Below are 16,700 nucleotides of genomic sequence, written 5' to 3' on the forward strand. Positions count from 1 at the left end.
GAGCAGATTTTGCTGGATTGGTTTTTCTGCGCCATGTCGCTTTTGCAAAGCCCCTTGGGTACCAGTACAGTGGAAACTACCCAAAGGTGACTCCATTTGGCAAACTACACTTATTGAGGAATTCATCTAGGCGTGTAGTGAGCATTTTGACCCCACAGGTGTCTCATATATTTTATTAGAAATGGGCAGTGAAAATGAAAAATTACATTATTTTCAAATAAGACTCAGCATTAGTTAAACATTTTTCATTTTCTCAACAAATAAAGGAGAAAAAGCACCGTAACATTTGTAAAGCAACTTCTTCAGAGTAGGGAAATACCCCACATGTGGTCATAAACTGCTATTTGGACACACAGCAAGGCTCTAAAGGGAAGGAGCGCCATTTAGTATTTGGAGTGGAGATTTTATAAGATTTGTTTTTTGACACCATGTTGCATTGAGCTATAGTACCAGTACAGTGGTACCCCCCGAAAAATTACCCCATTTTGGAAACTAGATCCCACAAAGAATTGATCTAGGGGTGTAGTGAGCATTTTGACCGCACATGTGTTTTGCAAAAATGAGTAAACAATAGATGTTGCAGATTGAAAATTGCTGTTTTCCACAGATATGCCATTTCAGTGCCCAATGTGTTGTGCCCAGCTTGTACCACCGTAGACACACATCCCATAAATTGTTAAGCAGGTTCTCCAGAATACCTCATATGTGGTCATAAATTGCCATTTGGGTACGCCGCCAGGCTCAGTTGGACTTCCATTTGACTTTTGAAGCGCAGATTTTGCTTGGTGTATTAGTGGTATTTCAGCTTATAATGTGGGGGCATATGTGAGCTAGGCGGAGTACATCAGGGTATATGTAATCTGGGCGGAGTACATCAGGGTATATGTAAGCTGGGGGGAGTACATCAGGGTATATGTAAGCTGGGCGGAGTACATCAGGGCATATGTAAGCTGTGTAGCAGTGCAGCTACTGGACGGTGCATAAACTCAGGTTTTAAGCAACCAGGGAGCATGTACAGCAGAGAGGGTTTTCTCTGCTGGTGCTTGGGCTGTCTGATGAGCCTAGTTAGGCTCCACCTGAGACGGCTCTTTATATCAGGTGTGTGCAGTCCACACAGGGCTCTCAGTCTGGGGAAGACAGGCATGCTAGCCTGTGAGAGTCACCACCGTGTGAGGTATAGCTGTGAAGGTTTTGAGGTGCTGGGCACAAGGCTCAGTGTCACGTAGTGAGGGACACTGAATGTGTTAGTTAGAGGCTGGACGGCCTAGGGTTTATTTTGTATGTTTATTGTTGTACCACTGACTGCTGTTGTGAAGACAATAAAGCTAGCTGCGGCTGGTTTAAACCTTTTTGGAGTGAACTTTCTATGTGTGCCAACCACCTCACCCGGGAGATGGCGATCCCATGAGCTAAGTGGTCCCCAAGTTGTCACAGCTGTGAGGAGTAAATCAGGATATATGTAAGCTGTGCGGAGTACATCAGGGTATATGTAATATGCGCGGAGTACATCAGGATATATGTAAGCTGTGCGTAGTACATCAGGATATATGTAAACTGTGGAGTACATCAGGATATATGTAATATGTGTGGGTACATCAGGCTATATGTAAGCTGTGCGGAGTACATCAGGGTATATGTAATCTGGGCGGAGTACATCAGGGTATATGTAATATGTGAGGAGTACATTAGGGTATATGTAAGCTGGGCGGAGTACATCAGGGTATATGCAATATGTGAGGGGTACATCAGGGTATATGTAAGCTGTGCGGAGTACATCAGGGTATATGTAAGCTGGGCGGAGTACATCAGGGTATATGTAAGCTGTGCGGAGTACATCAGGGTATATGTAAGCTGTGCGGAGTACATCAGGGTATATGTAAGCTGGGCGGAGTACATCAGGGTATATGTAAGCTGGGCGGAGTACATCAGGGTATATGTAAGCTGGGTGGAGTACATCAGGGTATATGTAAGCTGGGCGGAGTACATCAGGGTATATATAAGCTGGGCGGAGTGCAACAGGTCATACATAATAGGATGATGTAATAATGGGGTGAATGAATAATCCATGGATTGGTGTGGTACGCTTTGAACCAATCCTTTATACACAGGGCGGGTTTATTGGGTATTATACAAAATATCTGCGCTCCAGTGTTGCCTTATATTTGACTTCTTCACTAGCCCTATAAGCCGCACAAGGCCCTAAAGTTTCCTCATCTCCGCTGCATCTACAGGGTCCACCTGTGGGGTCCAGCAAATGATGATGTGGGGTATTTAGTGAAATTCTACTGGACCTAAAAATGAGTCTGGCCCGTCATTTAGAATCATTTTGCATCATTGCGCTTTGAGAGTCATAACGTGTTATTTTTCCGGTGACGGAGCTATGTGAGGGCGCAATTTTGTGGAACCAGCTGTAATTTTTATTGGTTCCATTTTGGGGTACATGCGATTTTTTTATCACTATTTATTAAATTTTTTGGGAGATGAGGAAACCAAAAAACAGCCATTCCAGCACGTTTCTTTTTTGTTTTTTTTTACAGTGTTCACCGTGCAGTATAAACAACATGTTAACTTTATTCTGCGGGGCGATACGATTACAGCGACAACAAATTTATATAGTTTTTTTACGTTCCCACAGTAAAAATACTCTTTTCTAAAAAAATCATGGTTTAGTGTCGCCATTTTCTAACAGCCATAACTTTTTTATCTTTTCGTTGATATCGCTGCGGTACGGCTTGTTTTATGCGTGACGAACTGTAGTTTCTATTGGTACCATTTTGCCTTGCTTGCAACTTTTTGATCACTTTTTATGACATTTTTTTTGAGACAAGATGACCAAAAAAAAAAATGCTGTCATTGTTTTTTATTAAAATTTTTTACGGTGTTCACAGTGCGGTAAAAATAATGTGATATTTTTATAGATCAAGCCGTTCCGAACGCGGCGATACCTATAGTTTTTTTTCATATTTTCATTTTTTTCTAATAATAAAGGAGTCGATCAGGGAAACAGGGCAAGTGTTGTTTTTATTATTTATTTATTATTTATTAACTTTTATTTATTTATTTTTCTTTCACATTTTTTTTTTACTTTTTCTGTTAGACTGACCTGGGGACTTGAAGATCTGGTCTTCTGATCCCCGCTACGATGCACTGCACTACTTATGTATGTACTTATGTAGTGCAGTGCATCGCAACTGTCATTCTTCATGTGACAGTTAGCATATTAGCAGGGCAGGACCTAATAGGCTACCGTACCTGGACAACCAGGAAGCCTAGTAACGGCTTCCTGGTTGCCATAGCAACAATCGCCACCCGCGATCCATCGTGGGGGGGCCCGGGTGTTACAGAGGGAGCTCCCTCCCTCTGTCAACCACTTCAATGCGGCAGACGTCATTGACAGCCACATTGAAGGGGTTAAATGGCTGCAATCGGCGGTAACAGCCATCGCAGCCATTGCAGCGGCATCTCAGCTGTGTATAACAGCTGACAGCTGCTGAAGATAAAGCGCGCACAGCTCCTGTGCTCGCTTTATCTGCAGGGTGTAACTGTACGCCCGTCTGCGGGAACTCACTTGGTTTCCGGGCGTACCTTAACGCCCAATAGCGGGAAGGGGTTAAAGGGACAAACCGGCCAAAACTTCCCATGTGTACCATTATGGTTTTCCATGTGTCAGTCTCTCAGCTGTTATTTTCCTTGCTGCTGGGTAAAGGGGGGGGGGGCAGCATTTTGAGCACTGTCTTCATGACTCAAATAAGTCGAGTCGTGAACCCTTATATGCATCCTACCTTTTAGTAAAGCAGACACCGAAACAGAGTTGGAATTTAATGGCTACAGCAGCCGTTTATTATTTTAATAACAAGGAATTATTCATATAAATAAATAACAAACCGCGACCCTATAAGGGTCATAACATTAACATTTTAACAAACAGAATGACAGGGGCAAGTCCTTGAAGCCACCCATATTTTATTTACTGGTTATCTGCCCACCAATACCTTACCCCCAGCCGTAACCCAGCTCGGGGGCACCGATTACCTTTTTGCAGATGACCTCCACCATATATTTCCCAGCCTTTAAAAGGTGTAACACCCTGATAAGCCGTCTTCCAACTAATTGGGGGGTGCATCCCGTGATGCTTTCCCCCCACCACTTTTTACGACCTACTTCAAGGACCCCCGCCAAAGCAAAACAGGCCTTGTCCGCCTCAAGCCTGTGAGCTCCTCCACACACCCACCACTCATTCAATTCCATCCATTAAAGCCAGACTCCACATATCCATTCCCACATCATTCAGTTGCACTCCATCCTCCCTCCAAAAAGTTCCTGTCCCAGACTCCAGGTCTCAATGTCGCATCGCAACAACAACGTTGCGTGCTACAAAGCCATATATAGTCCTGTTGGCCTTATTGACCCTTTCAACGGAGCCAGCGATACGCCAACTCTTCCTCGGGACCATTTCCGACCAAACAGTCACCAGCTTGGGATGTAATGACCACAAGCAAAGCAGGTCATGCCTGATGTCCCGCACCAGTTCCCGAAATGGGCGTAAGCCCAAATCGTTGCCCCCGACATGCAGTACCAGCACGTCTGGGGCCCTATCTAAAAGCACGTAATTATGGAACTCAGGCAACACCCGACTCCAGGTCATTCCACGGAAACCCATCCAATGAAGGACCGCTGTGCCCTGAGGAATCCGGAGCTGTCGACCGTCCGGCCGTACAACTTCCCGAATGGCACCCCAGTACACATACGAATGCCCCATAATCCACACCATACATGGGTTATTGCCTGCAAGACAAAGGTAAACATACACGCACACCAACTCACACACGCAAGCAGAAATCACATCACGGGCGGAACACACACACCCAGAACACTGTTACACAAAGACACAGATCATAACATATCCGGGCGAACATAAAAACGGCCGGAGGCTCCGCTAGCTGCCACTGTGGCTACTACAGCGCGACGCCACTAAACACTATGGCAGAGCAGGGAGGTATCTCCCCGCTCTGAAATTAAAGGGGTTGTTCCTACAAAAGATATGTATCCCCTATCCACAGGATAAGGGATACATGTGTGATCACTGGCATTGATAGGGAGAACGGGGGACTGAAAGTCCCCTGAAGTTCTCCATCACAAACCTCGGACTTCCGGGGTCTGTGTCGGCAGCTCCGTAGAAATGAATGGAGCGCCGGTCGCGCTTGTGCGCATGCGTGACCAGCGCTATTTTCATTTTTATTGAGCTGCGCAGACGCCGGAAGTCAGAGGTTAGTCATGGAAAACTTCGGGGGACTTTCGGTCCCCTGTTTTTCCCATCGCTGCCAGCGATCACACATGTATCCCCCATCCTGTGGGCTTAGCATTAACGAGCAAAAAGGCTAGCACTACCCCCCCCCCCCATTATTACCCTGGAACCCACCACCACCAGGCTGCTTTATTGTATCTGGCTGTTTATGAAAAATGGGGGGCCCCACGTCATTGGGTCCCCCCCCCATTTTTCATAACCCGCCAGATACAATAAAAGAGCTGCAGCCTAGCATTACCAGGGTTGGAAGGCACACGGGTTTTGTCCCTTCCTAGCCTGATAATACCAGCCTGTGCCCGCCCCAGTGCACGACTATCACTTCAGATGGTCGGGTACTGGATCGTATTCGGCTCTTCACGGTACCCCTGGTGGCGATGGGTACCAGGGTACTAAGGGTGGTGGGGTAGTGCTGGCCTTTTTACTTGCCAACACTAAGCCCTGCCTTAGTAATTGAACTCTGTCAATTAGACAACTGTCATTACTAAGGCGCTAATAAAATATAAAAAAATACACAGACACCTAAGAAAACATTTTTTATTGAAATAAAAACTCCCTCATGCAACCCTCTTTCACCATTTTATTTAAAAAAAACGTAGATCGAAGTAGTCCAACGAATCTACGACTTAGTCCAAACGGTTGAGCGGAACCTATCAAAAAAATAAAAGTTAGCAGTATGAAGTTGTTTTTTTTTTTGTTTTTTTTACATAGTTTTATTTTTTTGGTTTCAATTTACAAGTGTGAATTATCCAATAGAGGTTGGCTACTTGTATTTCTTATGATTTTTTTGCGGATGGGGGGCACCATTTAAATTTTCGCCTCAGGCAGTAGAAAAGCTAGAATCTGCCCTCTTCCGTGGACCCGATCACTGTGGATACCCTAAAGGACATGCTTGTCGTTCTTCAAAATGGCTTAAATACCAGCATGGCCTCACTGGTCCATAAGCTACAAACTAATATCAATGCCATTGGAGATCGCACAGACCACTTGGAGAGGAAAATGGAGGCCTACTCACAATAAGATGGTAGATGCATATTCTGTGCTAGGAAGAACACATACGTTGGCGGAAAACTCACGGATGCGGAGGATAGGTCACGGAGGAACAACAACAAAATCAGAGGCATTCTGGAAGACGTACTGCCGCCAGACCTACCTAAATTTATAAAACAATTATACCTGATGATAGGTCCAGCTCAGAGAGGGATGGAACTAACTGTTGATAGAGCCCACAGGATTGCTAAATCAAAACAAGCTCCTGAAAAATCGCCTAGAGACTCTCTGGTACGGGTGCATTTTTGTCACGTAAAAGAACACGTTATATTCCCATCCAGGAAATGCGGATGCTTTCCTGTCCCTTTCAACTCAATCTCTATTTTTACGGATCTGTCTGCAGCAACATTGCAAGCTCATATAGATCTATTCCCGGTTACCAAAGCCTTAAGGCTTGATTCACACGAGCATGTTCCGTCCGTAATGGACGGAACGTATTTCGGCCGCAAGTCCCGGACCGAACACACTTCAGGGAGCCGGGCTCCTATCATCATAGTTATGTACGATGCTAGGAGTCCCTGCCTCGCTGCCGGACAACTGTCCCGTACTGTAATCATGTTTTCAGTACGGGACAGTAGTTCCACGGAGAGGCAGGGACTCCTAGCGTCGTACATAACTATGATGCTAGGAGCCCGGCTCCCTGCAGTGTGTTCGGTCCGGGACTTGCTCGTGTGAATCCAGCCTTAGGGATCTTAATATCAAATATAGATGGGGATTCCCGGCTACTCTTCTAATTTCTCATAAGGGAGCTACGCTTGTTGTGTCCATGGTGGAAGACTGCAACAATGGAACATCTCTCCTTCCAATAACATGGGCTCAGTACGGGATCCTCATGTCTTGTGGAATGCCCATAAGGCTTTCATGCGGGGCATGTTTATTAAGATTAGAGAGCTACATACAAAAATAGCTGATACTGATGCGAAAAGTAAAGTGGACCCCTCTCCAGGCCTATCTTCTCACCTCCATCAGTTGAGATCACGGCTACAAACATTACTTGTTTCTCAGCATGACATGATTATTGGGAGGAAAAAAAGTGAACAAAATTCGACCAACAAAACGGCGCTGCTAAACTGAATTAAGGATCAGCAAGGTAATAAGAAATAATTTATTATAAAGGATACGCGTTATGACATCGAACCGATGTCTTCATCAGGCCATAATAAAACAGACAATTTTACACAAGGTGTATTTTACACCTAAAATACAATAGGATGACTATGCAAAAAAGCTGAAAAAAAACCGCCAACTCTGTACAGGTCAAAGATCAATAGTGATGTCATGCACCGGTAAGGAGCAATAGAAGGTAAATAAAACGGCAGTTAGAAATGTTCACATGAAACACACTAAAATACACACATAAAAAATGATAATTAAATATATTCAATATATTAAAAAACAAGGGAAAATTTGTATGGAGAGAATTCTATGCATTACTTCAAAAATATTTTTTTTAATGTATATATGTGTAATAATAAATAAATAAATATTACTCACAAATTGGCAGCAAGTTAACAGCGTGAAGTGGGTAAAGAGTGGAAAAAAAGGGAGATGAAGTGTCGTAAGTAGTTCTCCATTATCGGATTGATCCTCTCAACTTGGCCATTGGACTGGGGATGGTAGGCTGAGGAAATGTCCAACTTTATATCAAGGAGTTTACAGAGATCCCTCCAGAACTTTGAGGTGAACTGAACCCCCCGATCAAACATGATATGCAGAGGTAAGCTGTGCAGGTGGAAGATGTGTTAGATGAAGAGGTTGACCAGTCGAGAAGCAGAAGTTAGGTTGATCAGTGGAATAAATTGAGCCATCTTTGAGAATCGGTCCACCACCACCCAGACCGCACTGCATCCAGCAGAGGGAGGCAGATCCGTGACGAAGTCCATTGCAATATGCTGCCAGGGAGCATTGGGCACAGGCAGCTGCTGGAGCAGGCCAGTCGGTTTGGAGTGAGCAACTTTGTTTGTTGCTCACACCGTGCAGGAGGAGTCCATGATGTCTTTGGGCAGCGTGGGCCACCAGAACTGACGGGCAATCAGGTCTCGGGTCTTACGGACACCCGCATGACCTGCCAGTTTAGAGCTGTGTCCCCAGCGGAGGATTCTTCTTCTGTCTGCCATACGCACAATAGTCCTCCCCGGAGGGATGTTTCTAACTTGCAGAGGGTTGACAGAGATGATGCAGGATGGGTCAATGATATTTTGTGGAGAGTCCCTGGTGTCCTCTGTCTCAAACGATCTGGAAAAGGCATCGGCCCTCACATTCTTGTCGGCATGGCGGTAGTGGAGCTCAAACTGGAACCAGGCAAAGAACAGTGACCACCAGGCTTAACGGGGGTCCATCCGTTGGGATAGGTGAGGTAGGTGAGATTCTTGTAGTGAGTGAATATCAGGATGGGGTGAGCTGCGCCCTCTAGTACGTGTCTCCACTCCTCCAGAGCCAGTTTGATGGCCAGTAACTCCCGATCCCCAAATCGAGTAGTTGCGCTCTGCGGAAGAACAAAGCTTGGAGTAATAGCCACATACTTGTAATGACGGGAAGGGAGACAGACAGGTGAGCCCTAATCTAACAGCCACTCAGTCCCTGCCTACTTGCAACGGCCCGTCCTAGGCGATGGCGTACAACTGGGCGACGGTCCCTACGCTCAATAAGTGCACACAGAAGCTAGGGAAATGGGGCAGTTGCCCACAGCAGCACCGTGAGCAACGAGAGTAGTGAACGAGCCGAGTCAAACCAGGAGTGTACGAGGTACCAAACGCAGAGCAGGAGAGTTGTCAGTAAAGCCAGGGTCAAAATGAAGCAGAGGACTTATAGTTCAAGCAGCAGCAGCAGCAGAGCCAGGAAACAGGCAGAATCACAGGCAAAGGAGGAGCAGGAAATGCAGGTATAAATAGACAGAGGGCGGGAGCTAGCTCCATCTGGCCAGGCTGTGATAGGCTCTCCCACTCCTAAGCCTCCCAGCCTGACTGGTCAAAGATGGAGTCACTCTCTCAGACTTAGGAGCAGGTGCAGACTGATTACCCACGGACGTCGACACAGAAGCTATGTCTGACAGATCCTTTACAGTACCCCCCTTTTAAGAGGTGCCACTGGACCCTTTCTAGGTGGACCTGGCTTATTGGGGAACCGAAGATGGAACTTCCTGAGCAATACCCCAGCTTGAACATCCCGGGCGGGTACCCAAGTCCTCTACTCAGGCCCGTATCCTCTCCAATGGACCAGGTACTGGAGGGAACCTTGGACCATCCTGCTGTCCACAATCTTGGCCACCTCGAATTCTACCCTTTCAGAGGTGAGAACAGGGACCGGAGGTTTCCTCGAGGGAGCCAATGGCGGGGAGCAGCGTTTAAGGAGGGAGGCATGAAACACGTCGTGTACTCGAAAAGATGGGGGTAACTCCAGTCGGAAGGAGACAGGGTTAAGGACTTCAATGACCTTGTACGGCCCTATATATCGGGGAGCAAATTTTTTGGACGGGACTTTAAGGCACAAATTTTTAGAAGATAGCCACACCAGATCCCCGACCACAAACAAGGGGTTAGCAGAACGTCTTCTATCAGCCTGAGTCTTTTGTATGCTCTGGGACGCCTCTAGGTTCTTCTGAACCTGGGCCCAGGCTGTGCACAGTTCCCGATGAACGACATCTACCTCGAGATTGTTGGAACTACCAGGTGAAACGGAGGAGAACCGTGGATTAAACCCAAAATTACAGAAAAAGGGTGAGACCCCTGACGAGTTACTGACCCGGTTATTAAGGGAAAATTCGGCGAGGGGAATGAAGGAGACCCAATCATATTGACAGTCAGAGATAAAACACCTTAAATATTGTTCTAGAGACTGATTAGTCCTCTCCGTTTGGCCATTAGTTTCAGGATGGAAGGCCGAGGAGAAGGACAGATCAATCTCCAACTTTTTACAGAAGGCTCTCCAAAACAATGAAACAAATTGTACCCCTCTGTCAGAAATAATATTGACAGGAACCCCATGGAGATGCAGGATGTGTTTGACAAACAAGGTAGCTAACGTCTTAGCATTGGGTAGTTTCTTGAGGGGCACAAAGTGGCACATCTTACTGAAACGGTCTACTACAACCCACACCACCGACTTGCCTTGAGATGGAGGCATATCGGTGATAAAATCCATGGAGATATGGGTCCAAGGTCTCTGGGGAATGGGCAAAGAACATAGTAAGCCCGCTGGTCGGGACCTGGGAGTCTTGGACCTAGCACAAATTTCGCAAGCGGTGACGTAGGCCTTAACGTCTTTAAGCAACCCAGGCCACCAATAGTTTCTGGCAATGAGATGCTTGGTACCCAGGATGCCTGGATGGCCAGATAGTGCAGATAGTGAGGAGTCATGATTTTCCCTGAGTACCCTTAGCCGAAATTGCAGGGGAACAAACCGCTTGTTCTCAGGAAGGTTCTCGGGAGCTGAACCTTGATCAGCCGCAATTTCGGAGACTAAGTCAGAATCAACAGAGGAAATGATTATACCTGTAGGCAAAACACAAGCAGAATCTTCCTCCGAAGGAGGGCTGGCCATGAAGCTACGCGACAGTGCATCAGCCTTAATATTTTTAGACCCAGCCCTATAGGTGACCAAAAAGTTTAATCTAGTAAAAAAATAACGCCCATCGAGCTTGTCTTGGGTTTAGCCTCCGGGCAGATTCTAGAAAAACCAGATTCTTGTGGTCAGTAAGGACCGTTACCTGGTGCTTAGCCCCCTCCAGGAAGTGGCGCCACTCTTCAAATGCCCATTTAATGGCTAAGAGTTCTCGGTTGCCAATATCATAGTTACTCTCAGTAGGCGAGAACTACCAGGAGAAGTAGGCACAGGGACGAAGATGGGTGAGGGACCTGGTACCCTGGGACAAGACAGCACCTACTCCCACCTCGGAGGCGTCAACCTCCACGATGAATGGCTCCATTTGGTTAGGCTGAATCAGCACTGGGGCCGAGATAAAGCACTCCTTAAGGACCTCAAAAGCCTGGACCGCCTCTGGAGGCCAGTGGAGGAGATCAGCACATTTGCGAGTAAGATCCGTAAGAGGCTTAGCGATGACCGAGGAGTTAGCAATAAATCTCCTGTAATAATTAGCGAACCCCAGGATGCACTGTAACGCCTTCAGGGAGGCAGGTTGGTCCCATTCAGCCACAGCCTGAACCTTGGCGGGGTCCATGAGGAATTCATGAGGAGTGAGGATTTGACCCAAAAATTGTATCTCCTGCACCCCAAACACACATTTTTCCGTTTTAGCAAACAGTTTGTTTTCCCGAAGGGCCTGGAGCACCTTCCTGACATGCTCAATGTGGGAGGACCAGTCCTTGGAAAACACAAGTATGTCATCAAGGTAGTCTCTTAAAATCTAATTTATGAAATTCTGGAAGACCGCGGGAGCATTACACAACCCAAAGGGCATGACGAGGTATTCGAAATGACCTTCGGGCGTGTTAAATGCAGTCTTCCACTCATCCCCCTCTTTGATGCAGATAAGGTTATAAGCCCCCCGTAGATCAAACTTAGAGAACCATTGGGCCCCCTGAACCTGATTGAAGAGATTAGGAATCAAAGGAAGGGGATACTGGTTCCTTACAGTGACCTTATTCAAGTTTCGGTAGTCAATGCACGGCCTAAGATCACCATCCTTCTTCCCTACGAAGAAGAAGCCAGCACCTACCGGAGAAGTAGAGGGGCAAATGTAACCCTTGGCCAGGCATTCCTGGATATACTCTCTCATGGCTTCACGTTCGGGAAAAGAGAGATTAAATATCCTACCCTTAGGGAGCTTAGCTCCTGATATCAAATCGATTGCGCAATCGTATTCTCTATGAGGAGGTAACACTTCGGAGGCCTTTTTAGAAAAAACATCAGCGAAGGCCTGAACAAACTCAGGTAGAGTGTTCACCTCCTCAGGGAGAGAAATAACATTAACAGAAAAACATGACGTCATGCATTCATTACCCCATTTGGTAAGATCCCCAGTATTCCAGTTAAACGTGGGATTATGCATCTGCTACCAGGGAAGGCCTAAAACCAAATCGGACGATAATCTCTGCATCACCAGTACAGAGCACTGCTCCAAATGCATGGAGCCAACAAGGAGTTCAAAAACAGGGGTATGCTGCGTAAAATAACCATTAGCGAGAGGAGTGGAGTCGATACCCACTACCGGGACAGGTTTAGGCAAATCAATCAATGGCATAGCTAGAGACATAGCAAATTCCACAGACATAATATTAGCAGAAGACCCTGAATCCACGAAGGCACTGCCGGCAGCAGACCTACCACCAAAAGAGACCTGAAAGGGAAGCAAGATTTTATTAGGTTTCATATATACGGGAAATACCTGTGCGCCCAAGTGACCTCACTTAGGCGCGGAAGTTTTCCGGCTGCTTATTCTTACGCCTAGGACAGTTGTTCACTTGATGCTTGTCGTCCCCACAGTAGAAGCAGAGACCATTCTTCCTGCGGAACTCTCTACGTTGTTGGGGAGACACGGAGGCCCCGAGTTGCAGTGGTTCATCCGAGTCTTCTGTGGAAGAACGAAGCAACGGAACCTCGGGAGCCATCATGGGGGAGTCAGAGGAGAAGGCACAAAAACGTTCAAGTCGTCGTTCCCTGAGACGTCGGTCAAGACGTACCGCTAAAGCCATAACCTGATCTAGGGAGTCAGAAGAGGGATAGCTAACTAACAGGTCTTTCAGGGCGTTCGACAGACCCAATCTAAATTGGCACCTTAAGGCAGGGTCATTCCACCGAGAAGCTACACACCACTTCCTAAAGTCAGAACAGTACTCAACAGGTCTCTTACCCTGACGTAAGGTCACCAGCTGACTCTCGGCAAAGGCAGTCTTATCAGTCTCGTCATATATGAGCCCGAGAGCAGAAAAGAAAATAGCAACAGAGGAAAGTTCAGGGGCGTCAGGAGCCAAGGAGAAGGCCCATTCTTGGGGCCCGTCCTGGAGCCGGGACATAATTATACCCACTCGCTGGCTCTCAGAAACTGAGGAGTGGGGCTTTAAGCGGAAAAAGAGCCTACAACTCTCCCGAAAGGAGAGAAAAGTCTTCCGGTCCCCTGAGAACTGGTCAGGCAACTTGAGGTGGGGTTCAAGAGGTGAGGTGGGGGGCACTACGAGGGTAGCATCATGCTGATTGCCCCTCTGAGCCAGGGCTTGGACCTGTAGGGAGAGGCCCTGCATTTGCTGAGCCAGGGTCTCAAGGGGGTCCATAGTTGTGTCAGGGACCAGGGTAGAAAAGGTATATGGGCCTGTGATTATGTAATGACGGGGAGGGAGACAGACAGGGGAGCCCTTATCTACCCGCCACTCAGTCCCTGCCTACTTGCAATGGCCCGTCCTAGGCGACGGCGTACAACTGGACGACGGTCCCTACACTCAATAAGTGCACGACAGACAAACAGACAAGGGTACACAGAAGCTAGGGAAATAGGGCAGTTGCCCATGGCAGCACCATGAGCAACGAGAGTAGTGAACGAGCCGAGTCAAACCATGAGTGTACGAGGTACCAAACGCAGAGCAGGAGAGTAGTGAACGAGCCGAGTCAAACCAGGAGTGTATGAGGTACCAAACGCAGAGCAGGAGAGTTGTCAGTAAAGCCAGGGTCAAAATGAAGCAGAGGACAAATAGTTCAAGCAGCAGCAGCAGAGCCAGGAAACAGGCAGAATCACAGGCAAAGGAGGAGCAGGAAATGCAGGTATAAATAGACAGAGGGCGGGAGCTAGCTCCGTCTGGCCAGGCTGTGATAGGCTCTCCCACTCCTAAGCCTCCCAGCCTGACTGGTCGAAGATGGAGTCACTCTCTCAGACTTAGGAGCAGGTGCAGACTGATTACCCACGGGCGTCGACACAGAAGCTGTGTCTGGCAGATCCTTTACAATACTACTGTCTTGCCTTTGGGACCTCTCTGGAGCAGAAGTGCACCAGCACCAACAGAGGAGGCGTCCACCTCCAACAAAAACTGTCGAGATACATCAGGATGATGGAGGGTTGAGGCTGATGTGAAGGCACTCTTCAAGCTATTAAATGCGGATTCCGCTTCTGGAGTCCACACCTTGGCGTTCATGCCTTTTTTGGTGAGGGTGGAGATGGGAGCTGTCAGTCAGGAGAAGTTTGGTATGGACTGCCGGTAGAAATTGGCGAATCCCAGGAAACGTTGTATGGTGCTGAAGCCCTGAGGGAGTGGCCATTCCAGGATGGCCTTTACCTTCTCAGGATCCATCCTGAGACCTTGATCCGAGATAATGTAGCCCAGGAAGGGTAGAGACTTTCTCTCGAACACGCACTTCTCCAGCTTGGCATACAGGCGATTCTCCCTTAATCGCAGCAAAACTTGACGGACATGTCTCTGATGAGTCACTGGATCAGAAAAAATCAGAATGTCATCGAGATAGACCACAACACAGACATGGAGGAGATCTCGGAAGATGTCATTGACGAACTCTTGGAAGACTGCGGGAGCGTTACACAGACCGAAGGGCATTACTAGATATTCAGAGTGCCCGTCTAGCGTGTTAAATGCAGTCTTCCATTCGTCACCCAGGCGAATCAGGATTAGGTTGTAATTCCCCCGCAGGTCTAACTTAGAAAAAATATTTGCTCCTCGTATGCGATCAAACAGTTCTGAAATCAATGACAACGGATATCTATTTTTTACCGTGATCTGGTTGAGACCCTGGTAGTCGATGCAGGGTCGAAGAGATCCATCCCTCTTTTTGACGAAGAAGAACCCGGCCCCAGGGGAGGATTTCCGTATGAAACCCCTATCAAATTCTCCTTAATATAGATGGACAAACACTGAGTCTCTGGCAAGGAGAGAGGGTATACCCTTCCACGGTGAAGTGCGCCAGGAACCAGATCAATAGGGCAGCCATACGCCCGCTGTGGAAGCAGCACCTCAGCCTCCCTCTTGAAAAGACATCCGCAAACTGTGAGTATGGGAAGGCAATCCTGCCTATGACTGAGACTGAGGAGACTGGGCCAGATGCATCTGACCCCAGCAGCGATTGAGGCACTCGGAACCCCACTGGAGAACCTCTCCAGAATTCCAGTCCAGAACTGCGGCATGTACTCAGAGCCAGGGCAGGCCCAGCAGCACAGGGTTGATGGCCTTGGATAGGACAAAAAACGAGATGAGCTCAGAATGAAGGGCTCCCACTTGGAGCTTCAGTGGTTTGGTCACAGCTACAATAGGGTCAGGCTGAGGCAGTCCATTCACCGAGGCAATGATCAAAGGCCTCTCCAGGGGCATTGTGGGCAAGTGGAGAAGATCCAACAGGTCTCTCTGAATTAAGTTAGCTCCGGATCCAGAGTCCAGATAGGCAGAGACTCGGTGCGTTCTCTCGCCGCACACTATGGTCACGGGGGTGGACAATTTGGAAGAAAGTCCCTCCTCACCCATGGTTGTCTCTCCAACCAATCCTAGTGCGTCTGCGTAATCTATCCTGGGTAGACAGCTTGAGATGGTCCATCTTCAAAGACTCCTTAGGTGGAACAGCTGATGAGGACAGCAGGGGTTGCTGAAATGTGGGAGCCGGACTAGGGAGTCGTCCCTCCCGACGAGCCTCTTGGAACCGATCTCGGATCCTTATGTCAATTCGGGCGGCCAGAAGAATGAGATAGTCCAGGATAGATGGCAGATCTCGGGCGGCAGGCTCGTCCTTAATCTCGGGGGACAGTCCCTGACAAAATGTTGCCACCAAGGCCTCACTGTTCCATAACAACTCTCTCGTTAGGGTGTGGAAGTGAATGGCGTACTCATCTCTGGAAGTGTCTCCTGGACGAAGTTTCAGCAAGGAGGCGGCCGCCAACGAGACTCGTCCAGGTTCCTCAAGTACTATGGGAAATGTCCATAGGAACCCCTGTAAATCATGGGTCTCTGGTCCTTGTCGTTCCCAGATGGGGTTCGCCCATGCTAGGGCCCTGCCAGTGAGGAGATAGACGATGAAAGCGACCCTTGCGCCGTCAGTGGAAAATGCTCTTGCATACAGACTGAAGTGGATCTGGCACTGCTTTGCATCTCCACCATAGCGATGAGGTAGTGACAGAGAGAATCAGGGATCAGCACTGCCAGGAGGTGTAGTCAGAGGATCTGTACTGCCAGGAGGTGTAGCAGGAGGAACGTCAGCTTGCATATCCAGCCGATGTGAAATAATGCCTGGAGGAATTGGTCCTGTCGAGACCGGAGGTCTAGCATATCCGCCCGCATCACTACTGACGTCGTCATGGTCTTGGATTGACCAGCGGGGTCCATGGCCTGAGTGTACTGTTACGATCTGTGGGTATGTGGACACACTGGGCCGTACCGCCGTAGCGGTATAGCAACTGGCCAAACAG

Source organism: Rhinoderma darwinii, chromosome 1 (assembly GCF_050947455.1).
Source record: "Rhinoderma darwinii isolate aRhiDar2 chromosome 1, aRhiDar2.hap1, whole genome shotgun sequence".
Classification (NCBI taxonomy): domain Eukaryota; kingdom Metazoa; phylum Chordata; class Amphibia; order Anura; family Rhinodermatidae; genus Rhinoderma; species Rhinoderma darwinii.